This window comes from Marmota flaviventris, chromosome 2 (assembly GCF_047511675.1).
Source record: "Marmota flaviventris isolate mMarFla1 chromosome 2, mMarFla1.hap1, whole genome shotgun sequence".
NCBI lineage: Eukaryota > Metazoa > Chordata > Mammalia > Rodentia > Sciuridae > Marmota > Marmota flaviventris.
This window is the reverse complement of record NC_092499.1, coordinates 171,977,730-172,002,582: the sequence shown is the minus strand read 5'-3', so window position 1 is coordinate 172,002,582 and position 24,853 is coordinate 171,977,730.

The window sequence follows — 24,853 nt, the reverse complement described above, 5'->3', positions numbered from 1 at the left end:
TGAATAGTGGGTAACAAAACAGATACAAGGAGTACATGTTTAACACAGTGGGATGACTTACAATAAACTATTATGTATTTAATAAAGAACTAGAAGAGAGGAATTAGAAGCTTTCCAGCATGAAGAAATGATAAATTAAGGAGATGCAAATGCTAATTACTCTGATTTGATCAGTACACCTTGTTTATGTGTGCTGAATTATCACAGTTCACCTCACACATAAGTACGATTATTAATTAAAAATTGAAATTAATAAAGAATTGAAAAATGCAAAGAAAAAATAGATATTTTAATTTTAAACCAGCCTTCAGTTGACACACCATAAATCCTCTGCTAATGGAGGGAATGAGATAGAAAATGAACACACCATAGATCTAATGGCACTTAACAGGAAGAGAAACGGAACATGCTCAAGGGTTCTGCAGAAAGGATGGTTTAGAAAAATGTTTCAGGCAAGAACCCTTCAGAAGACCATTTCAAATGGTAAGCACCAGTTCTGTTGGTCAGAGTAGTCCTGGTAATGCTTGTTTTGTAGAATCAGAGGTAGAAACTTTCTCTTAGGGAAGTCACTAGAATTTTTTAAAAAAAAATCTATAAAAGGATTGATAGTTCAATTTTTTTTGATGTTGAAAAACATGAGTTAATGATTGATTTCAAATTTATTCGACATTGCCATTGTTAAAATGGCAATTTAAATTTTTTTTAACCTGGTGGAAGGGTGGCATTATTGCTTTTTGAGCATTTATTATATGGTAACCCTTTCACATGGAGCCATATGGGGACATCTTTGGGGATATGTTGTATCTCTTCCCTTCCTTTACTGTTTCAATACATGGTGCTCAATAAATGGCTGGAATTGGGAGATCCTGGGTCTGTTCTGGGTTCTGCCTTCGTCCATCTAGATAATCCTGTGATCTTTCTAAAGTGCCATTTTCTTCTAAATTAAATGGAAAGGGGTGATGGAGGGAGATTATGTAAGGAAAGTAGTAAGGATCCTTCTGGGTTAAAAGTTCAGTGAGTCTATCATTCCAGATGTGTTTTCTGGTCCTTTTTACAGCCCTTTCTCTTTAAGAATAATGGAAGAGCCAGAGAAGCAAAGCCAGGTGCGGTCAACACCTGCAGCGCCTGTGTGACAGGTGGGCCCTGAGAATGAACGGCCTCTGTGTGCACTAGCCAACTGTGGAGCCTGTAGCCTGCAGCTGGCCTTGCTGGCTTCCGCCGACCCCTTGGCCGCTGTGTCAGTCTTTTGCTTTTCTGACTTTCCGGCAACTGTTCAATTATTTATTTTTTCTCCTCCTAAGCAACAGTCAAGGGTGCTGGAGGATGGGGGTGGGGTGGGTGGGTTGTTACTTTGGGAAGTCTGCCACACTTAGACTGCCTTGTAACCCCTTATTGAGTGACAGATTTATTTGGCCATTTTTGATAAGTGGGTTGTTTGAGGACTCACGGATGGAGGGAATTATTTGTAATTTCAACTTGAAAGGCTGAGCCTCTGAGAGCCGTGACTAAATGAGTGTGTGTATTAAAAGGTCATTCATACTTGCCTAACATCTTGTCATACATCATCTTTTGATCTTTCTGTTTTTATCGTTTTGATCTTAAAATTTTTTTTTTAAATGTAAGAGCTAGAAATTGGGAAATGACAGAACTATTTATGGTCCCACAAGCAACTGACCCACTTTGGTGACAAATGTTATAAACATGTTGTGTTAAAATCCCCAATCCTTTGCTCTTGGTTTTAATGAGTTGGAATCCATTGAACTTGAGGCACTCTGGATTCTGTTTCCTGCTGAGATTTGGTCATGGTGACATTCTGACTTGGCAGACTGAGAGCCACTCTGCTGAGTCATGGTTCTCTTAACTCGGTCCAGGTCTCTGCAAACCTAAGAACTAGAATTTGGTCACTTTGCAGGTGTCTGGAACTGTTCCCAGTGCCTATTGCTAAGGAAAGAGACAGACCATAAACTTTTTGCTTTTAAAGAAATGTAAAGCAATTTCTTCTCTCCTACCAGGGCCCTACCTCTGATAATTTAGACATTTTATGTTTACTATTATTAAAGATCGGTTCGAAGGCTAGCCTCCATAACTGGTGCTAGTTCCAAGCATTTTATGTAAATTTTTCCCATTTAATCCTCACAATACTCCTTTGAGGTAATTGCTATCACTGGTCCTATTTTCAGGTGAGGGTTGGATAGCCAGTTTGGTTGATGCTAGTACATGGCAGAGCCAAGATGTGCACCCTGGGGAGGCTTATATCATGGTTATTCACAATTCATTCTAAATTAAAACGAGTCTAGTTCTTGGCCACTTACCTCAGGGAGTCACCTGGAAACCGTGTAAAATGGTCATAGTCAGAAAAGAATGGAAAGAGTGACAGTAACCACCAGATAGATGGAGGAAGGGAGCTACTTCCAGAAAATTCTCTCAAAAACCAACCTCAGACACACAAACTAATTTGAGAAAAAAAAAAAAAAAACCAGAGTGAAGAGTTCACCTAAACATCATATAATAATGTTTGCAGACAAAATTCAAAATTTTGTGGCTCAAAAATCCTAAAATAATATGAATATCTTGTTCCTCAGAAAAAAAGACAAAGGAAAAGGATAATATTTCAAGGGTAGAAGCCAGGCTACAGACAGAGAAAAGCTCTGAGGGGCCATTGACATCAATGCCTGTTTCCCCCCACCCCTTGAAAGATATAAATTTATGTGGGGCACAGTGGCACACATCTGTAATTCTGTATTCCCAATGACTCAGACAGGAGGATTGTAATTTTGAGGCTAGCCTCCATAACTTAGTGAGACCGTCTCCAAATAAAAAATAAAAAATGTTGGGATGTAGTTCTGTGGCACAGCATTCCTGGGTTCAATCCCCAGTCCCAAACAAACAAACAAACAAACACATAAAGGAAACAAACTTCTATTGAAATGTATTTTTCAAAGGCCCAGTTCAAACAGTAGTAGAGAATGGAGCAACAGAAAGGTAATGATGAAAAAATAAGTTAATTAGAATACTAATGGATTTCTCCAAAGCAGCTAAAACATAATTTTTATGTGTGTATACTTTCTTAAAATGTAAAATATTTAAAAATGTAAGAAAGTGCAGAAAAATGATGATAGAAATTTTAATTATATTTCTTTTATGTGTCATCCTAAGGAATGACGCTTTTCATAAATAAACCAGGTTCTTTTGTGGTCACAGAAAAAAAAGAGAGAAGAATTCTGCAAGTTTTAGGTAATTGATTGAATTTTTTAAATTGATTTTTTTTAAACTGTGTGGTATCTGAAACATAGATTCACTTTAGTACATGTAGATCTATCTGGTTCCTTTTAACTGTCGTTCACTATTCTAGAGTGTGGATATGTAGTTATTGTGTTGCCACTTTATTAATGCAGCATTGAAGTTGTTTACTTTTTCTGCTGGTACAAAAGGTGTTGCAAAGAACATCTTTTGTGCTTGTCCCTTAGCGGTGGCCTATTCTTCATCAGAGTTTGTCCCAGGTCCAGAGCTGATGGACAGTTTCAGTTGCTGCACCTCTGAATCCATCATAGACAGACCCTTCTTCTATCACACTGCTCCAGCCAGTGACTGGGCACAATGGGGTACTATAACTGGGCCATTCCTGCCTGATTCATGAACCCAAGGCAGTGTGGACTGGTGCAACTCCCTACTGGCCTGGCCTAAATTCTTTCTTTAAGAACTGTTTTCTGGTGTGAGGTTCTTTCTTCCCAATCTTTTCTTCCCTCTTTCCTTTCAGAGATACCAGATCTTTGCCATAGTTGGAAGGGTCTTTCTGACTTCTGCTCCATCGCCCTTTCTTCCTTACAGGTGTCTCCCTGAATCAGTCTCTTGCACACTCCATCTTTTCTTGGCACCTGCTTCTCAGAGGACCTGAATGGACCCACCTCCTGATGACCTCACCAAGCATTTCTCTAGGAAAGAACATTGGAGAAATAACATTTTGGGTTCATTAAGGATATATGCATTTGTTCATCTGTCAATGGATTGGTTTTCCATTGGTAAGTATGAATGTAAATAAAATGCACACATATCATAAACAAGTAAATTACGGGATTTCACAAATTCAGCGTGCCCAGGAAGCCAGGATGCATATTAGGAAACAACATTTTTAGCTTTTCAGCACCTGCCTCATGGCCCCTTTTACTCATTTCTCACCCAACTACCTAATTTAACCACCTTTTCCCCCTGTAACGCCATAAATCAGTTTTTTCTATACTTGAACAAACCAGATAATCATTCAGTATGTATTGAGATCATGCAGTGTGTATTCTTTAGTGTTGACTTCTTTTTCTCAACCTTGTTTGTGAGACTAACCCATGTTCATTTATTATCACTGTTGCATATAATATTTTACTGTGTGACTAAATGATTTATTCATCCATTTTAATATAACTGTGATTTCCAGTTTATGACTACTAAAAATAGTGCTGAAACAGAACAATCTTATGCAAGTCTTGGTGAGCATGTGAATACATTTCTGTTGGGTGTTTACTTAGGAATTGCAAGCCTGCTTCTTTGTGGAGATGTGCTTTTTAATTTTTTTCTTTTGGTGCTGGGGGTTGAACCCAGGAGTGCTGTACCACTGAGTGACATCCACAGCCCTTTTTATTTTGAGGCAGGATCTCACCAAGTTCCCCAGCCTGGCTTTGAGCTTGTTATCCTCCTGCCTCAGTCTCCTGAGTCGCTGGATTACAGGCATGTGCCACCATGCCCACCTGGAGATGTGCTTATATTGGATCCTTTCCTGTGCAATCTTTCATGTTAAATACTTAAGAAAACCCCAATAATATGGAGAAGTAATGACTGTAGCAGAAGATCAAAATAATTGAAACTTGGCTGTGAGAAGCAATCAGAGTTGTAAAGAATGCTAGAATTGCAGATGTGAGGAGTAGTTACTAGGCTTAGGGTTGAGTTAGTGTTCCAAAGAAAGGATGGAAGTGGAATGCTTTCTCTGAAGTCCTCATGAGAGGCAGAGAGGTGTAGGTTCTTGGTCTTGTAGATCCGAAGAATGAGACCCATGGACAATTGAGGGTGAGAGAAAAGTAGCAGAATTTATTTTGGAAATGGAAAGGAAGAAAAGCTCCTACAAGGGAGGGGTTGCCAGCGAAGTTGCTACTATCTAGGGATTTATATGGTGTTGCTGGAGGTGACCTTTAAAACTGTTGGCTGATAACATTTAGGGAGGAGGGCGGGTGTCTACATGCAATCAGAGTGAGATGCTCTGTCCAATCAGGATGTTGATCACGCAGTGCTGATCACTTGCTTGATCATGTGCCACTTCTCCCCATGGATTGGCTCAGGTGCATACCTTCGGGCTCTAATGAAGTTAATGATCATGGGCTCCATGGAACCTTCCGCTCTTATCGAGGTCTGGTCCTGACTGCCTATCATATCTCTGGCTCCTGCTATCACTCTGACCTCACTGGGAGGACAATGCTGTGGCTTCCTGGATGGTAGGTATTGGCCAAGGTGTTGTGCCAATGGAACTTGCTGGAAACCTGCCCTCGGAGATGCTGGGTATTCATAGAGAGGTGCCTTGGTGGTGTTGAGCTGCTGCTAGCTGCTGGGTGCTGCTACTTGTTGCATGCAGAAGACATCATCCACTTCAGGAATTGGACCCTGGAACAACCACTTGCTGAGGGAGCTCGGTGGGAGGAATGCACGAGACCCACTGACAATACTTTTCATCATGCCAGCTGGCAAACGGGGAAGAGCCACAGAGTCCCTCTTCCTTTTTGGCAAAGGAAGCAGTGAGGATGGATTTGGAGTTCAGGGTCCTCAAACTCATAACTGGCACACTATTATCTGTGATCAACAGATACTCAGTGGAGATAAGTTGGAATCCATTGAACTTGAGGCACTGAACCTGAATGTTGCCTGTTATCAATAAAGACACTGTACTATGTTTTAAGTAGCTTCCTAATTCTATGGGAAAGTAATGACATTGCCAAAGCAAGTCATAAGGCAAGGTGAGACAGACTCTTCCTGTTGATGAGAAGAGCTTAAAAATCATATTGCAAACGGATGGATAAAAGTATGCCATTAATTGGGGCATCAGTGCAATCAGTGCCCTATATTTACCAAGAACTGAATTCATTTTGCCTAGATCAGGCAGAAAAGAATTTATGGAATGTTATTCGTATCTTAGAGAATCAGTGCAGATTAAGACATTTGCTGTTGTATTTCTAAATATCGTGTGTATACAGCTCTATCTTGATTTAATTTTTTTCAGTTTCTGGTATTATCTACTAAGTTTCTTTTTTTATTTGTACTTTTTAGTTATACATGACAGTAAAATGTATTTTGACACATCATACACACATGGAGTATAACTTCCCGTTTTCGTTGTTGTACATGATGTGGTGTTACAGTGGTCATGTATCATATATGAACATAGAAAAGTTATGTCTGATTCATTCTACTATCTTTGCTATTCCTATACCCCCCTCCTCCCCCCGCCCCATCCAGTCTGGTGAGCCTCTATTCCTTCCCCCCACCCCGCTACCTATTGTGAGTCAGCATCTGCCCATCAGAGAGAACATTGGCCTATTTCACTTAGCATGATAGCCTTCAGTTCCAGCCTTTACCAGCAAAAGCCATAATTTCATTCTTACTTATGGCTGAATAATATTCCATTGTGTATATGAGCCATATTTTCTTTATCCATTAATCTGTTGAAGGGCACCTAATTTTCTACTGTGGAATATGAGAATTTAAGACAGTTCTCCCTTTGCACATGCTTTTTTATACACATGCCTTGTGTGCACACATGCACATTTTTGTCCCTTAAATTCCTCAAATACATTTAAGCAATTTTTTTTTGTAGCTCACTAGTATTTATGTTGTGGGTTGTTTCAAGAGTCACAGGTTGAATTATGTCCCCCATTTATACATTGGAGTCTTAACTCCCAGCACTCAGGATGTTACCATATTTTTGGATACAGGATCTTTATAGAGTTAATGAAGTTAAGATAACCCTAATATAATATGATCAGAGTTCTTTTAAAAAGGAAAAATGCAGAGATGGAAATGCACATGGGGAGATGCCATAAGTAGATCAAGGCAGAGACTGGGTTGATGTCTCTACAAGCTGAGGAATGCCAAAGAGTGCCAGCAAAGCATCAGAATTTGGGAGAGCGATGGAACCAATTCTCCCTCATAGCTTTTGGACTTGCAGTATCCAGGACTGCCAAACAATACCTTTTGTTGTCTAAACCACTGGGTTTGTGGTTCTTTTTTTCTATAGCCCTAGCAAACTCATGCATCAAGCCATATACTATTATTATATTTTCTTTTTTGAATTATATTTTTTTCTTGACAATAGTCTTTCTTTCTTTCTTTCTTCCTTTACTTTTCTTTATATGTTACCAACCTACCCCCAAATGTTCACCAGAGGGGTACTTTTCTTTTCCATTTATTTAAGAAACATTAGGTTGTTCCTTAAGGTCATCTTCATTTCCTTGAAGATGTCCTTCCTGGATCTCTTAAATTTTGTGTTCCAGACTGAGCGCGTTGCTTCCTGCTGATTGATGATCTGGCATTGCCCTTCCCCAGCTTTTTAATTAAAAAAAAAATCCCAGGAATTCTCTCTCTCTTTTTTTTTTTTTCACTTTGCTTTCCTTATTTTCCTGATTCCACGTATTATTTCTAAGAAAAAGTAGAGCAATGGAGATAAAGTCTTTGAGGAATGTTTGAAGTTATTTTAACCTCATACTGGATGGATCACTGTGCTTTTGTGATAGTTTTCTATTGCTGTGTAACAAATTATCCCCAAAATCAGTTGCTTCAAATAATAATAAAAATATACTTTTAAATCTTATAATTTCTGTGGGTTGGGTATCTGGCTGTGTCCTCTGGCTTAGGGTGTTTCATAGGCTGCATCCACGTGTCAGTCAGGGCTTGCAATCATCTCAGGACTTGGCTGGGGAGGATGTGCTTCTGGACTCACTCATGCAGTAATTTTCAGGGTTCAGGGTCTCTGTTTCATGCCACATGGGCCTCTCCATTTGGCAGTGTGCGATATGGCAGCTCTTGCAATCATCTCTGCTGGGGAACCACCTTAGTTTTCTAGAATCCTTGAGCTCAGATTCCCATTTCTGCAGCCTTTAGAGAAATCCTTTACACTGATGTCTAGCCAAATTGTACCTCATCCTCTCTACCTTCCTGTTAGATTAATGCCAAAACAGAGACACAAGTGGTTTGGACATCTTCACCTAAGTAGAGTTAATCCTTGGGTCAAGCTAAACCAGCTATCCATTTGTTAAAAAAAAATGATGAAAGTTCTTAGGCAGTGTGTCCTTTAAATCATAGACTACTCAGAAATAGCCAGGAATCTCAGGATACAAAGTGAGTGTGTCCCCAAACTGTGTCCTTCTTAGGGTTTTTTTTTTTTTTCTCCAGACATTGGAATTCATTGTGTGAATAGCTGTGTCTACTGTGCACACTGAGTCATTTAGCTCTCCCTAACCCTCAAGGACACTAAATACATGAGTCTGTAGAACCCAGTTTTGAGATACCAAAGCTTCTCTTTAGGGTCTTGCTCTGAAACAGGACAAGGTTAAAAAAAAAAAAATCCAGATTTCAGCCATTCAGCTACTCTTGCCTGCTGTCCTTGGAAACATATGTCAAAACGTTTGCCAGGTCACTGTTATGACTGATCAGATACTACCTTTCCTGTTAGTTAATGATTTCCTGTGCATATGCTGTGTTTTTTTTTTATCTACATAGAAAATTGCTTTATTTATGTTGATTTTATAGGTAATGCATCCTTCTTGGAAACATTAAAACAATACATAAACTGAAGCTTCCTGAGGTCTCACCTACATCCCTGGAAATGATCATCATTCACCTTTTAGTGATGGCCCACCACATAGCTGGGGTGTATACGGTTTATTGCAAACCAGTCTAAGTCCCTTGGGGGAACCCAATGGCAAGGACCATAAATTTTATTGATTTGAACTGCAAACTAGAGAAGTGAGCTAAACATATCAAGATTATAAAAGTAAAAGGTTAGATTCTGCTCTCAACAAGAAAAATAAAAGTAGGCAGGTATATTGCTATCAGAGAAATCTGAAAACTGATACCAAGGGCATGGGAACCCTGGGAGTTCAAAGCTATTATTAAATCTCATCCCCAACTCCCTGCTTCTATGTGTACTTCATCACACAACATAGTTAGCAATGACTTTTTTTTAACATTGTCTCTTTTTTTTATCGATGCATAATAATTATATATAATAGTGAGATTTGTTGTTACATATTCATATGTACACATAATTTGACCAATTTAATTCCCCAGTACCTCCCCTTTCCCTCCCCTGCTCCCTTCCTCTTCTTCTACACCACTGTTCTCCCTTCTATTTTCATAAGACAGCTTCCCTTTTTTCTTCTTTCTAACTTCTACATATGAGAGGACCCTTGACTTTCTAAGTCGTATTTTGTTTAATGTAATGCTTTCAAATTCTACTCATTTTCCTGTGAATGACATTTTTTTACAGCTGAATTAAAAACTGCATTATGTTTATGGAGCACATTTTCTTTAGCCATCCATCAGTGGATGGATACCTAAGCTGGTTCCATAATTTGGCTACTTGTGACTCGGGCTGCTGTAAACATGGGTATGCATGTGTTGCTACAGTATAGCAATGATTTTAAACATGTGCATGTTGACATCTTTTGAAACCACAATGGGATTATTCCATTGTTCCCAGATCATAATTCTATAATCACTTTAGTGGTACATTTGGGAATGTGGAATCCAATCTGGAATTATTCATGTTTATAAAATGTTTAGTGTTTGTAGCTCCTAAGCATTTAAAACAGTCTTTTTATATAATGTGTGTGTTCATTCAACAAATACTATTGAGTTCCTACTATAGACTAATAATAGACATCCTCTTGAAGGAAATATGTATGGTGTATTGAGAAAGAAGTTTTTTTTTTTTGCTTTTGTTTTTGTACCCAGTCCCTTTTATTTTTTATTTCGAGGAAGGACATTGCTATCTTGAACTTGTGATCCTCCCACCTCAGCTTCATGGGCCTCTGGGATTATAGAGGTGCATCATTGCACCTGGCCAGGGTTTCATAAATTGGAGGCTCAGAGAATGTTTCTTTGACGAGGAGACATTTAATATGATAGTGGAGGATCATTATTTTGGAGGTAGACAAGTTTAGCAGCAAACAAGGCTGAAGGAACAGCAGTACAAATGTTCCGAGAAAGAGTTCATATGTTCAAGGGTCTGAAGGAAACCCAGTGTGACTGGGCACAGTGTGAGGTGGAGGGTGATGAGGGGAGGCTGGAGTAGCCAATGGGGCTGGACTGGACAAGGACTAGACTGGCTAGCATGGCTCCCAGGTCCTAGAATGAGCAACTGGATGAATGGACCTGTCACTTATAGACATAAGGCAGGTTGGTTAGGGATAGATCAGTAATTCAGTTTTGGACAGGTTGGTTTGATTTCTAAGTGGAAATGTCAAATGGGTGTTTGCCGTCCATAAATTCCCGAAGTAGGATGTGTACATGCTTAGCACACAGAAGTTCTTTAAAGCCCTGGAAAGGAGTAAGAACACCTATGTTGAAAATGGAGCATGCCAAGAGAGTAGGGTCAAGGATGGAGCCCCCACTGATGCATTAGACAGAGGAGGAAGAGTCATCAGAGGAGACTGAGAAGTGATTATTAGGGAAGTATGAGGTAGACCAGGTATCCCAAAAGCTGTGAGACAAGTGTTCCAAGAAGAACAGAGAGCAACTGTGCCAAATGGTACCAAAACTGAAGTAAGATGAAAGTTACCCAGCTATTCCTCTCCTCCTTCTATACCCAAAGGACTTAAAAACAGCATACTACAGGGACACAGCCACATCAATGTTTATAGTAACACAATTCACAATAGATAAACTGTGGAGCCAAACTAGATGCCCTTCAGTAGATGAATGGATTAAAAAATGTGGCATTTATACACAATGGAATATTACTCAGCAATAAAAGAGAATAAAGTCATGGCATTTGCAGGTAAATGGATGGAGTTATAGAAGATAATGCTAAGTAAAGTTAGCCAATCCCAAAAAACCAAATGCTGAATGTTATCTCTGATATAAGGAGACTGACCCATAGTGGGGTAGGGAGGGGGAGCATGGGAGGAATAGAGAACTCTAGATAGGGAAGAGGGGTGGGAGGGGAAAGGAAGGGGCAGGATGTTAGCAAAGATGTGAAATGTGATGGACATCATTATCCAAAGTATATGTATGAAGATACGAATTGGTATGAACATACTTTATATACAATCAGAGATATGAAAAATTGTGTTCTGTATGTGTAATAAGTATTGTATATGCATTCTGCTGTCATGTAGTTAAAAAATAAAATCAATTAAAAAAAAAGAATCACCCAACAGAGGGCACCATGGAGGCCTTTGGGATTCAGTAAGAGTTGTTCTAGAAGAGCAGTGGGAGTAGGGGATTGATTAAAACAGGCTGAAAATGAGATCACTCATGAGGATTTTTAAGAAAAGATTATACATAACACACTTATCAGAGTCAGAGGTAGAGAGATCACAACAGCACAACAGCTGGAGGGAGTCAGGAGAGGGCTTTTTTTGGTTGTTGTTGTTGGATGATAGACTGCAGAATGTTTTTACTAGCATGTGATTTACTGTTGAAGAAAAGATCCTAGGAGGAGGGAGACTGAAGTTGCAAGAAAGAGAGGGGCTGCAGGTGGAGCGGGATCCCAGAAGACAGGAGGGCAGCAGAACCGGCAGAGAGCCACATCTGGTCTTTGCCAGAAGGGGAAATATCTCCTGCACTGTAACAGGTGGAGAGGGGAAAAGAAAGGCCAATTCGGTGATGAGGCCAAGAAGGAAGGAAATGTTCGGCATGCAGGAACTTGGCAAAGCACCATAAAATTACTCAGTTTTTCATTTCTCTGAAAAGTTTTAGATTTTCACAAGAGGTGAGGACATCTCCTTTGTTATTTCAGTCAAGTTGATATCATTCATTTGTGCTTTTAATCTCATCAGGCACGTGTATGGATTGATTCTCTGTGGATTGAGAGGGTGAGCAGATTTTCAGTCCACAGGAGTCTTTACTGCCTCCTAACCCGACCTTGGGTCTCCTCTGTCCCCCCTCCTCCCCGATGATGACCACCCTGCTCATTCTTTCTAGCTTTGCGTTCAGGTTGACTTCAGGTTGGCAAAAAAAAAAAAAAAATACCAACTTTCGTTTTGAATACCTGGTTGGCATTTCTTTAAGAATTTGGAAACAAGGACACTCGGATGGCCCTCTAGAGTTTAACTGTAAAAGCAGAGCAATGGCAGTGTTCCCCACAGGTGAGACTGGGCAACGGGAATGTGTCAGCCTAGCTAAAGACTGCCGGGGCCTCATCACTTAAGGAAGGATTGAAAAAAGAGAAGAGCAACCATTGCAAATCCAAGAGCTGTCCCCGGGTCCAGGAGCTTTAGGTACTGGATGTTGAATAGTTCCCATTTCACCAGCTGTGATGGCTAATCTTGATGGTCAATTTGACTGGAATGAGAGACAACCTAGGAATTAATAAAGCACACACTGTCTTCAAGGGCGTTTCCAGACACCATGGGAACGGGCGACAGCAAACCGAGAGGGAAAACCCGCGGAACTGACTGTGGACAGGCTGGAGACCCGGATGGAGCGGAAGGAGAAAGCCCGTCTGTGCGCGTAGCTGCGTCCTTCAAGCTGAGCGGATGGATATTTTGCGGCGTCACTCAGGGAAGAAGCTCTTCCACTTGGACTCACGCCAGTGCCTCTCCAGGGATCTTCCAGGCCTTAGGTCTCAACTTGCATCCTTGGTCCCTCTTGTTCTGAGGATCCAGCTTCTTGGACTGAGCAGCTGCTGGTTTCTGTGGCTTTTCAGTTTGCAGGTGGCCACTGTGGGACTCTGCAGCTTCTGATCATGTAAACCAACCAAATAACTCCCCTTTCATAATTACATATAGATTCTGTGTATGCAATTATATATAGAATATATATAAATTGTATATATATATATATATATATATATAAATATTTATATATTTCTGCACCTCCAGAGAATCCTAATACTCCAGCAAAGCCATTGCTAAAGGAGATTGATGCAAATGGTATTTGGGGTGTACCAGGGTCATTCGGGGAAACTTGGTAGACTTACAAAGACCAGTCCTCTTCCACTTCAAAGGGCCAGGGCCTCTGTGTTCTTTGTCAGCTCTCCAGGAGATTCTCATGTATGTCCCAGTGTGAGAACCACAGCGCAGACCCCTGACTTAAAGCTGCCTTGTTTTGTTTGCAAGACCTTCCCTCCTAGGAGAACACAGCAGCCTTTCAATGCTAAGGTGGAATACCTTCTCTGTGAGATTTGCAGGCAACTCTAGGGTCCCATTTCCCAAAGAACTGGACTAAAGCAGGAAGAAGAGGATGAAGTAGGATCATCAGTAGTGGAAGAGAAAGCATACCCTTGACCCCTTGCATAGAAACCCCCTTTTTGCTAGAAGAGTGCCTTAGAGACACTGTTCTCATTCTGAGGACTGGCTGACCATTCTCCAGTTTTTTTCTCCAATCCAAATATCAAAGACTGACAGGAGATTTTTGCTAAACCTCAGAATCTATTTCTAAATCAGAAATCGTCCACACCAGCCATAGGTTCCATGTCCCACCCCACTACTGATGCAGCTCCCACCCCTGCCTCTGTTGGTTAAAGTTACAGGTGTTGAGTTGATGGTTTTAATCCTTTTTCCACTGGCCTTGATTTAATAGGAGGAGAGAATTTTTGAGCAGTCTTGCAGATTGGTGGGAACTGTGAAGAACTTCCCCCAAAGGAAGGCTCCTACCAACATTCGTTCAGGAGACAACAAATCATTCAACTAGAATAAGGAAACAGAGAAGGAGGGTGGGGAGGAAGAGGGGAAAAGAAACACAAGGACGATCTAGAATTTAAAATTCAATGATTTTGGCTACTTCCACCATTACTAAGTTCTGATTGGACCAGGAAGTGAGCAGTTTTCCTTTGTCCATTGAGACGCAAGGAAAAAAAATCAGAATATAATTCTTTTTTTTTTGGTGAGAAATATGATGGGAGGTTAAGTCCATGAAATTTGTCCTTCACACTTAGTGGAAAAAACTCCCAGCAGAGGGCATCCTTATGTCACGAATTTCTCTTAACCCTCGGAATTATTTGTAGCTTTTTGAAGTGCACCAGGGAACACTTTTGCTTCTGAAGGGCTTTGCAGTTTTTCTTATTTTTGGCAAGTGATTTATACACAAGGTGTTAAAGTGTTAAGAAGACTCGTTCCAATATTTTTCTTAGTTGGGTAAGTGATAAGTTGTGCTGTTAATGATGGTGGTAGCAGATCATAAAATGGTTTAACTAAAATTCGGCTGATTTTATTTACTCATAAAGTCCACAGATATTGGTGGAACACCTTCTGTGGGCAAGGCATAGAGGCAGGAATGGACCTACAAGAATGAACTTGAATTCAATCTTCCTGAAAGAGACCTTCTGATAGAAGGAATAAGATATAAATGCAGGAAGAGAACAAGCAAGAAAAAAATAATATTCTTGTTTCAAGTGCTTTCTTAATAGAAGCACTGACTTCCCTGATATTAATTGTTGGTAGGCTTTAGAATTCTTTCCATTTCCTGTTGTAGATGGCAGCCAGAAAAATTGAGTTGTTTTCATTCAGATGTTTTAGCTTCTGCCAAAATTGATTTGTTCAGGCCTTCTTTCTTCCTATGTTCAAACTCCAACTGTGTTTTAAGAGGAAATTAATCTGTACATTGCAATTCCAACCATAATTTTTAAAATAGATTATTTGGAAAGACTTGCTAATTGTCTCAGTATCTTCTCATGTCTTTCCATTTCTAGTGAAAAAGAGGAATTATGGTAGCTTGGTTTTTTTTTTTTTTTCTCCCAGAGGAAATCTGGAGTGACATTTGAAAGTGGCAGAGTTGCTTAACGTTTTCCTGTCAGAGTGTTGACACTGGACAGTTGGTTAAAGGTGTGATGGTTGAATGATATGCTGTAGGCTGGGACTGGACCACAGGCTCTGGGTGATCCGTCTTAACCTCATGTTAGCCAGTTTTCAGCAAAGAAAAGCAGATAATTCTCCAGGTTCAATTGCTTTGTCCACTCAGGAATGAAACCTCTCAGCCCCACCAAGAGAACCAGACCAGCAGTTGCAGAAACTTGTTAGTCAGATGGTATGGCCTGTAGCACCTTTAGATAGGTGGGCAGAGGGTGGAGTTGGGCAGATAGAATCATGAATGCTTTTTGTTTTGGGTTCCATGTCCAGTAAAATCTTTGAAAGCAGTACCTGGAACTCAGGCTGTACCACTGGGAGCTGAGTTTTGGAGCTTGGAACACACCAGAAGGTTGAGCTTCTCGAGAGGATGAACAGGTGTTTTCCCAGAGCCTGGGGTGACCACACTTTTTGTAATGGTCCTTCCAGAGTAACCCTGCATGCCAGGCTTTTGGGGAGAGTGCCAATCTGAAGGCCTGGCAAGTTTCTTGGTCCTCACTTATTTCCATAACAGCATCCATGGTAGACACTGATAGCACCCTGCCCAGATGCCCTCTGCTGGACCAGAGCTCACATGCCCAGCTGCTGTGAATGGTAACTGCTAATGACCCACAGCTGCCCCTTTCTCCAGAGCATTGTCCCCATTGAAGGGAGTCACCTTGCCTTGAAGTCTGTATTCTTCCAGCAAGTCCAGAGAGAGACAAAAAGCAGGGGTGCCAAATGCCCCTTTGCTTCAGGGTAGGAGCAATTTTGTGCCCTGACTCATAGTTCAGAGCTCTGTGTGGAATCAGAGTGAAGGTAGAGTCTAGCTGAGATGGCCTCTTTCTTAACAAATTTCCCTGCCCCATCCTGCTCTCCTGGCTCCCCCTCACGGCACCCCTGCAGTAAATCCTGTCTCAGAACCTTCTAGAGACTTAACCTGGACAGCATTTCATTGTTTTATTTATTTATTTATTTTATTTTTTTCCCCCAGGGGTAGCAGGGATCGAACTCAGGGACATTTGTCCACTGAGCCATCCCAGCCCTATTTTGTATTTTGTTTGGAGACAGGGTCTCACTAAGTTGCTTAACACCTCACTTTTGCTGAGGCTGGCTTTGAACTCACGATCCTCCTACCTCAGCCTCCAGAGCCACTGGGATTACAGGTGTGCCACTGTACCCAGCTGACAGCATCTCTTTTGAGTTGGAAAGACAAATAGACCTCTTCACTTTACGTAGTTTGTTTGTTGCCTGCCTTCTCTCCCTTTTGAGAACAGCAGTTTATTCATGTATTGATGCCTATTGGCTTCAGTCCATTCTGGTTCCCAGGAGTAAATCTTGTTAGATCCAAGCCAATCACTATAGTTTTTTTTTTTTTTTTCTCCTTTCCAGTGAATGGTTTAAGAATGGCATATGACCCAGTTCTGGCCAGTAACACTTAAAGTTGGTCAACCAACATGTATCTGCACACCTTTTCTTTAACCTCAAAAGAAGAGCAAAAGAAAAAGCACGTTTGTATTCGCATCTCTGGTCATTGTTGAGTGAGTGTGTTAGCAGAGATTCAGCAGCCATTTTTTGACTATGAGGGAAAGCCAAGATGATCTTGGACTCTGAAGATTATGATGTCATTGAATCATCGAATTAACTAATCTTGGAGCGGCCTTTCTTTTAGCTATGCAAATCAATGAAAGTTTGTATTTGCATAAATACTCTGTAGTTGATTCTGCTGCTATCTGTAAATGAGAGTATATGGATACCTAAAAACCTGGTCTTGAGAAAAGCTGCCTTTGAATGACCAGTTGATATTGAGAAAATAGAAAAAGGGAATTGGTTTCATTCAATTTTTGTATTATAAAGGGAAGAATGGGCTGGTAAGAATTTGTAGAGCGTTTTGTTTTGGCTTATGTAGATGATTTATTTAGAATGATCCTAAGATGATGGAGGCAGAAACAGGAAATGGGGTGATTTTTCTTCTGTCATTGACTTTAAACATTCTCTGTTGCATTTTACTTGTTTCCCTCTCCCTGATGACAGATTTCTGATCACTTTAAATTGTAAGACCATCTCATTTGTGTGTCATAAAATAGAGTCCAAGCTAAGTCAGTAATTTCCATCTTGCATTCTTACAGCCCAGGCCTGAAGACTCTTGGCTTGGGGTCTGGACAAGAAGGAGTCATGGTTTATGCTCTCACCATCTCATGCCTGCATCTGCCTCCCGTTTCAGGTTGTTTTATTCTCAGTTGGTGTTCCGTGTAGTTGTCCTGGGTAACTCCGTTTCTGCCATGATGGGCTGCTGTCCGAATACTGGCTTTTCAGTGGGACACAGTTGGGATTCCTTGGATAGATTCACTGCTTGGCCCCTTCTGGGATCTTTCATCAGCTCCTGTCCTCCATCTTCTAGAAGTAAACCCCATGCAGCCTCTTCCTCTTCCTGAAAGGTATCCCTGCTTAGGGACGCCATCAAGATGCATGGAGTTTGTGTTCCAGTTATCTCCTTGGTCAATCTGTTTATCCATTGCCCCACTAAAACATGACCTGAAACTTGCTCTGTCCTCTTGACCTAATCACTTCCCAGAGCCTTCACCTGCTATACTCATCACCTTTGGGGTTAGGATTTCAACATATGGACTTTCTCTCTTTTTCTCTCTCTCTGCATTTGCCTTGACGATTGTAGAGGGCATTAGCCATTCCCTCACCTCCCACGTTCAGATCTCTCCTGGCAGGAAGCAGACACCAGTCTGTATTTACATATCCTCTCAACTCCCAGTGACTTTTGAAAATTACTCTAAGGGCTCCTGTACATGCTTTGCCATAGTGGCCACACCAAATGGGTTTTGAAATTTCAACTTTCTGCCAGGGAATGAGAAGCTAGTGTCTGTCTTGTGGGTACCACATTCTCTAGGAGGAATTCCATTGGAAGTCTGGGGCAGGATGTAGAAAACCAAGCCAAAGAACTTTCTATTCCAGTGAATTCCTGTTAACACTTTTCAAATTTCTAATTTTCTCTGATGGAGGCTGGAGGTATATGATGGGAATTGATAGTCAAAGGGGCAGGCTGGTCACCTCATAGGAGGTCCTGAAGGAGAGCTGCTCTATTAGTTTCCTCTGTATTTTAGACCATTTGGTATCCTATAAGAAAATATAGTCAGAGAGCCTTCTAAATAGCAGAAATTTATTTCTCACAGTTCAGAAGGTTGGGAAGTCTGAGATCAGGGTGTGAACATGGTCAGGTTCTAATGAAGACCTTCTTCTAGGTTGTGGACTGCCAATTTCTTGCTGTGTCCTCACATGGTAGAAGGATGAATGAGCTCTCCGAGGTCCCCCCACATTTAAAAAAAATAAGAACACTAATCTGATTCATTCAGATAAATTCCCATGAAGACCCCCATCTTCTAACACTATCACCTTGAGGGTTAATATTCAACATATGAATTTTAGGAAGACATAAACATTCAGTCTGTTGCATTATGATCGCTGTATCAAATTACTACAAACTTGTCAGATTAAAAACAAATTCATTATTTCAAAATCCAGGAGTTCAGAAGCCCAGAATCAGTCTCAGTGGTCTAAAAAGTCACTGCGTCAGTAGTGTCTTCTGGAAGCTTTAGGGAAAAATCTGTTTGCTGCTCTTTCCAGCTTCTGTGGCATCTTTATCCTTTGGCTCTTGGGCTCTTCCTCTATTCTCAAAGTCAAAAGCAGTCCATCTTCAGATGTCTCCCTCTTTCCTTCCATTGTCACCTTGATGTCTCTGACTCTGGCCTTCCTGCTGCATTTTATAAGGACTCTTGTGATGATATTGGGTTCACCCAGATATAATCCAGGATCATCTACCCATCTCCAAATTCCTAATCACATCTGCAAAGCCCCTTCTGTCTTGTTAGGTAAAATATTCTCAGATTCTGGGAATTAGGACATGAACATTCTTGGAGACTGTTATTCAGCCTGCTTTGGTTGCATGAATGCGACTGATTTCCCAATCTATGGTTCAGAGCACACAGTGATCATAATTCCCTATTCCTTTCAAGTTCTGTTGTGGCAATGTGACTAGTTCCAACTAATGGCATGTGAGTTGTAAATATGCATTTCACTTCTGGATGGAGGCATTTAATTTCCAGTGCTTGACTCCCCTGGCCCTCTTTTGTTTCTTTATGGCAAATTGTGAAGACTTGTTTTTGAGACATTGCAGTGGTAAGATGATAGTGTCACTGTCAGCTTGGATCCCTGAGTGACAACATGAAGCAGAGTACCCTCCCCCACAAAACCTTCCTTAGATGTAGTGGAAGCAAAATAAACCAACAAACAAACTCCAAACAACCTTTGTTCCTGCAGTTTTACTTTGCCTATCTTCACTGATAAAGTCAAGCGTTTGGTTCTTCCACTAAAACTGTGAGATAAAAGGAAAAAATCCCACTCAACACACAGTCATCCTATAATTTTTATCTTTAATGGCATATTTCTGTACACTTCCTGAGAGTACCTATGAGAAAACTTCAGTATGAATTCTTTGTATGAATTATTTGTAGCTATTTTACAAAGAAATGAGATTCTACAAAGAGATTCCAAGAGAAGCTTGTGAGGATCTCCTGGGGAAGAGCAGTGTCATAAACATCTGGTCTCATCAGTCTTAACTGTCCTTTTCTCCAATCTGTATCCTCCAGGTTAGGAAGAACTTTGTATTCTGCTCATTTTTTGGTCTTTGAAGATTTATTCTAATATTTAGTCACCTTTTTTGGAGTTTGATTTCTTCTCTTTTCTTTTTATATTTTACCTTTTCCATGAATTTAAGTCATCTCAGCAAATAATGGTATGTATTGAGCATTGTCTTAGATTGGATTCTCCCAGGTAGACTTTAAGGATACCAGAGCAGGCATTTATATGAAGGTGATCCCAGGAAACATGAATTTGGAGGTAGGGAATTGAAAATGAGAATTGAGAAAGGAACGAACACAGAGTGCTTTAATGATCAGGTTATTGCTCAAGACAACTTGGGCTCAAATATGATGGAGACCTCTGAGACTGGGTAGAATATGCCTCTGGGAGTTGTTCTACTTAAGGGGCAAAGGAATCAGGAATATGACTCACTAATCCATGTCCAAACTTGGTGGAGGGTTGTTCCAAGGAACATTGATTCCAGTTTCTTCTATATGGTCTAGAATCCAACCACCAGATACCTCCCAGGGCATATCCCCGGGTACATGAGTAGAAATTTTGGAGGAAAATGGTAAGTAAGAAGGGCTCTGCAACATCGTCTGTGGTTACGTCCCATGTTCAGCCTGCTAGTTGGGTACTCATAAAACTCATGATTGAGGCAGACAGGCAGGCCCCCATGTACCTTACCATGTGGGAGGATGCTATATGATAATAGGAATGGCTAAAAAGAAGCCACATGTACCTAGAAGGAGGAGAAATTAATTTTACTTTGGGAGAGCAGAAAAGGTGGATTTTCATTTGGCTTTAAATGGTGGAAAGGATTCAATGAGGAGAGGCGCTCGTTTCAAGTGTACAGACTAATGTTCGTAGGAATGGCTGTTACTGCATCAGATGGTATTTTGGGAAAATTGTAAGCCCTGGGTTTGACTGGGACAAAATATAGTTGAGATGAAGTAGGAAATTGAGTTGGAAGAGAATGGAGCCAGATGATGGCGGGCCAAGAGTTTAATTTATGATATTTTCATTAGAAGAAGAAAGCACTACATTTTAAAGACTTACAGACAGACATTTGCCTCTGGATCCTTCAGGCAATGCCATATCTCATCCTTTGCCTGTTTCTTCCTCATTCTCCTTGAATGAGCTCTGGGTTTGCCTTTTCTGGTGTCTGGATATTTATTTCTAAATTCTTTTAGTTGATTCCCCCTTGGCTCATTCTAGGTACAGGGTTCCACACATTAAGCTTAGGATGGCTCTGTCTCCCAGCACTTGAAGCAGTGGCGGCCATCTTGTGCCCTCATCTCCCTGTCTCGAACTCCTGTCTGTGTCCTCTCCACTTCCTGCTCCAAATTGCTCTGCCTTGACATTCTTACTTCTTTTTTTTTTTTTTTCCTGTCAGGTGATTCTTCCTTTTATGCCATTATATGGATTATCAAACACTTATCTAATAGTTACAGTTCATAAGAGTGTTTTAAAAGAACTGTTATCTTTTGAGTCCATTGTAAGCTACAGACTGTGACAAAGTCTGCTTATACCTTTGGAAGAAGTTCCAGATCATAGAAAAATCATGCTGTTCTCTCATTTGATGACTCACTATTTTATATGTGATATTTAAGAACAGATGATAATTGGATTTATATTTATAATAAAGTGGCTGAATAAGTAAATACAATATAGTTTTTTTCCCCCATCTCTCTCTCTTTTTTTAAAAAAAAATGCTGTTAAGGAAAGATACTTTCACTGGTTAAAGCTAGTACAAAAATAGTTTCTTCTCTTTAGTATGTATTGATTCAGATTTGGCACCGAGAGAACTTTCATGGTTTGCTAAGTTCTGTTTTGTACCATTTATGTGAATCAATGTTTCTAATCATTATGACAACTCTAAGAGGTAGTCCTGTAATTGTCCTCATTTTACAAAGAAGTGGAGACAAAGAAAGGTTAAATAATTTTACCTAGGCTTACACAGTTTGAAAGAAGCAGAGTTGGGATTTGAGCCACACAACACTGGCTCAGATTTCTAGTTCCCTAATTGTAAGCCATAGCATTTTTTACCATGCTGTACTATGATGGGTCTCTTCAGTAGTCTTGGGACCCAACGGCATCAGCAGCTCTTCAGGACAGATTAGAAAGGTACATTCTTTGGCGATGGCTCAGCTTCCTCAAATAGAAATTTTGGGAATGGACCCAGCAGTCTGTATTGAAACAAGCTCTGGAGGTGATCTGATACACACAACCACTGTAGACTGCCAACAAGTCCAAAGATCTATGTTGAAAGGAGTTTGGATTTACCCTTTGAGTTATGTCTCCTTTCAGATAAAGAGTAGAAACTTGTGCTATCCAAGCATTTCTATGGGAACTGGGTTCCCCTATCTTGATCTGAGGCAGGAGGATGCGACCAATACTTTGCTTTAGGCCTTCATTTTCTCATCTGTGGATTGATACGCTGCTCCCTTCCCACCTTGCTGGAAGCTTTGTGGAGGATGAGGGGAAATACTGTATGTGATCGACTTTTTAAATAACAGATTGCACTGATAAAGTTTGAAGTCCATGGTTGAGCCATAAAGTTAGTCATCTCTGATAGAGGATTAACTCTAACTATGCTCCTGCTAACTGAATAGGGAAAAAGTTAAGAAGATTTGTTTTCTTCCTTTTAAGTTGTAACTTTTACTGGCATGTTATTTACTGTAGATGGCCCAGGCTAGGATAAAGCAGTTTTCCACATTCTTCTCAAGAAACCTCCAGAGCCATACAGTGAGTATAGTATTACCCCTGGCCTCAGACCGATGACAGCAATTTTGCTGTCTTGTTTGATTTTTGTCTTTTAAGGCAGCTCTTCTCTGACACCCTAATTTTTACTGATCACCCCCTGGAGTTCTTTATTTCTCTTTGACATGGAGAGAAGTTATGTGGTCTCTCTTGATTTTCCCACCTGTCTCTTCAAGTTTTCTTTCCTCCCATCATTTTGGCATTTTGAAGAATTGTTTTATAAAATGCCAAGCTTAGCTTTTCTCTATGCACTTGTTTGCAGTTCCTGCAGCAGATGCCATATGTACCTATATGTTTGATGTACAGTTGCTGTCCATATCAAATGTGCCCCGAGGTAGGGATTAGAGTGGAGCTTCTCAAACATGAATGTTGTACAAGGCACCTGGGCAATCTTGTTGAAATACAAATTTTGCTTCTTACAAGCTCCTGGGCTTGCAATTGGAGTAGCAAAACTCTTTCATTTTTTTTTTTTGTGTGTGTGTGTTGGGAATTGGACCCAGGGGTGGTATTTTACAACTGAGCTACATCTCCAGTCCTTTTTATTTTAATTTTGAGACAGGGTCTTGCTAAATAGCTGAGGCTGGCCTCTAGTTTGCCCTCCTCCTTCCCCAGCCTCCTGTCACTGGGATTACAGGTGTGCATCATCACATCCAGCTATCTTTCATTCTTGACCTTTGATGAACATCAGAATCATGAGTGGGAAGCAGGGCATTTAAAGATTGTTAATGATTGTGCCTCAGGCATTGGTATAAGTTTCCCATGTGAGTCTAATATGCAGCTAGAAAAAGTCCTCTTTCTTTCAGTGGTTCTTTGAAACTGTCCTTCACCATGCCCCCTTCCCCATAGACAAGTTCTAATAGATCTGAGATAGAGCAGAGAGTAGTAGTTGAGAGCAAAACATTGGATACCCAGGCTTTCCAGATTTGGATTTTCACTCTCTTCCTAATTAGCTGTGTGACTCTAGACAATCTAATTAAACTCTCTGTGTCTTGGTTTCCCTATGGTAAAATGGGGATAAGTTCGGTTCAATAAAGGATTATTGTAAATTAAAATATGCAAAGTCTTCAGAACAGTATATCATTTGTCTATTACTATATAATTAATTACTTAAAAACTTAATGGCTGAAGACAAAAAACCTTTATTATAGTCTCTATGGGTCAGGAATTTGGAAGTAACTTTGGTTCAGGGTCTGGCATGAAGTTGCAGTCAATATGTTAGATTTAGGGGAGATGTAGGTCAAAGGATACAAAGTAGTAAACAAATAGAATGAACAAATCCAAAGATCTAATGAATGACTTGAGAACTATATAGTGAGTATTAGAGTTTTGAGCCTGGTGTGGTGGTGCACGCCTGTAATCCCAGCGGTCCAGGAGGCTGAGGCAGGAGGATCATGAGTTCAAAGCCAGCCTCAGCAAAAGTGAGGTGCTAAGCAACTCAGTGAGACCCTGTCTCTAAATAAAATACAAAATAGGGCTGGGGATGTGGCTTAGTGGCCGAGTGCCACTAAGTTCAATCTCTACTATCCTCTCCCTTAAAAAAAAAATCGAGTATTGTATTCAGAATTTTTGCTAAATGAGTGTGTTTTAGTCAGCTTTTTCACCAATGTGACAAAAAGACCTGACAAGAACAATTTTAGAGGTAGAAAAGTTTATTAGGGGCTCATGGTTTCAAAGTTCTCAGTCTGTAGATGGTTGACTAAGAACAAAATATAGACCCCAAAGGCACCCCCCAACCACATGACCTACCTCCTTCAGCCACACACTTCCTGCCCATGGTTACCACCCAGTCAATCCCTATTAGGAGATTAATGCAATGCACTGATTAGGTTTTGGATTCTCACACACGAGGTTTTGTGGGACACCTCAGATCAGAATTATAACAGAGTGGATTAGAGATGTTTTTTTGCCACAGGGAGAATAATGGGCAACTATGTGAAATGATGATACGTTCAACTGTTCCACTCTAGCGAACATTTTATTGTGTATGTGTTTCTTATAATATCATGTTGTATAGCTTAAATATACATGATTCACTTCTTAAAAAGAAAAGATACCTGCTAGGAATGCAGTGGTCTTGACAGGACTAGAGGATTATCTTCTTCCAAAAGAGGTTCATCACTTGGCTACTGACTGCCTGAGTTTCTCTACATAAGCACCTTCATAGGGATGCTTACATGTCTTTACAACATGTCAGCTGGCTTCTCTCAGACTGAGTGATCCCTGGGAGTCATGATGGTTTTTTTAAGACTTTCAGAAGTCATACCATCTGTCCTATTTTATTTTTAACAGTGAGGCCACACTTGAGGGGAGTGAAATGAAGCTCCACCTGTTGAAAGGAAGAATATCAATGAATTTATGGATATATTTTAAAACCACCACAGTTTTGGGCTCAGAGTAAGCAGTGTGTTAAATATTAGCTATTT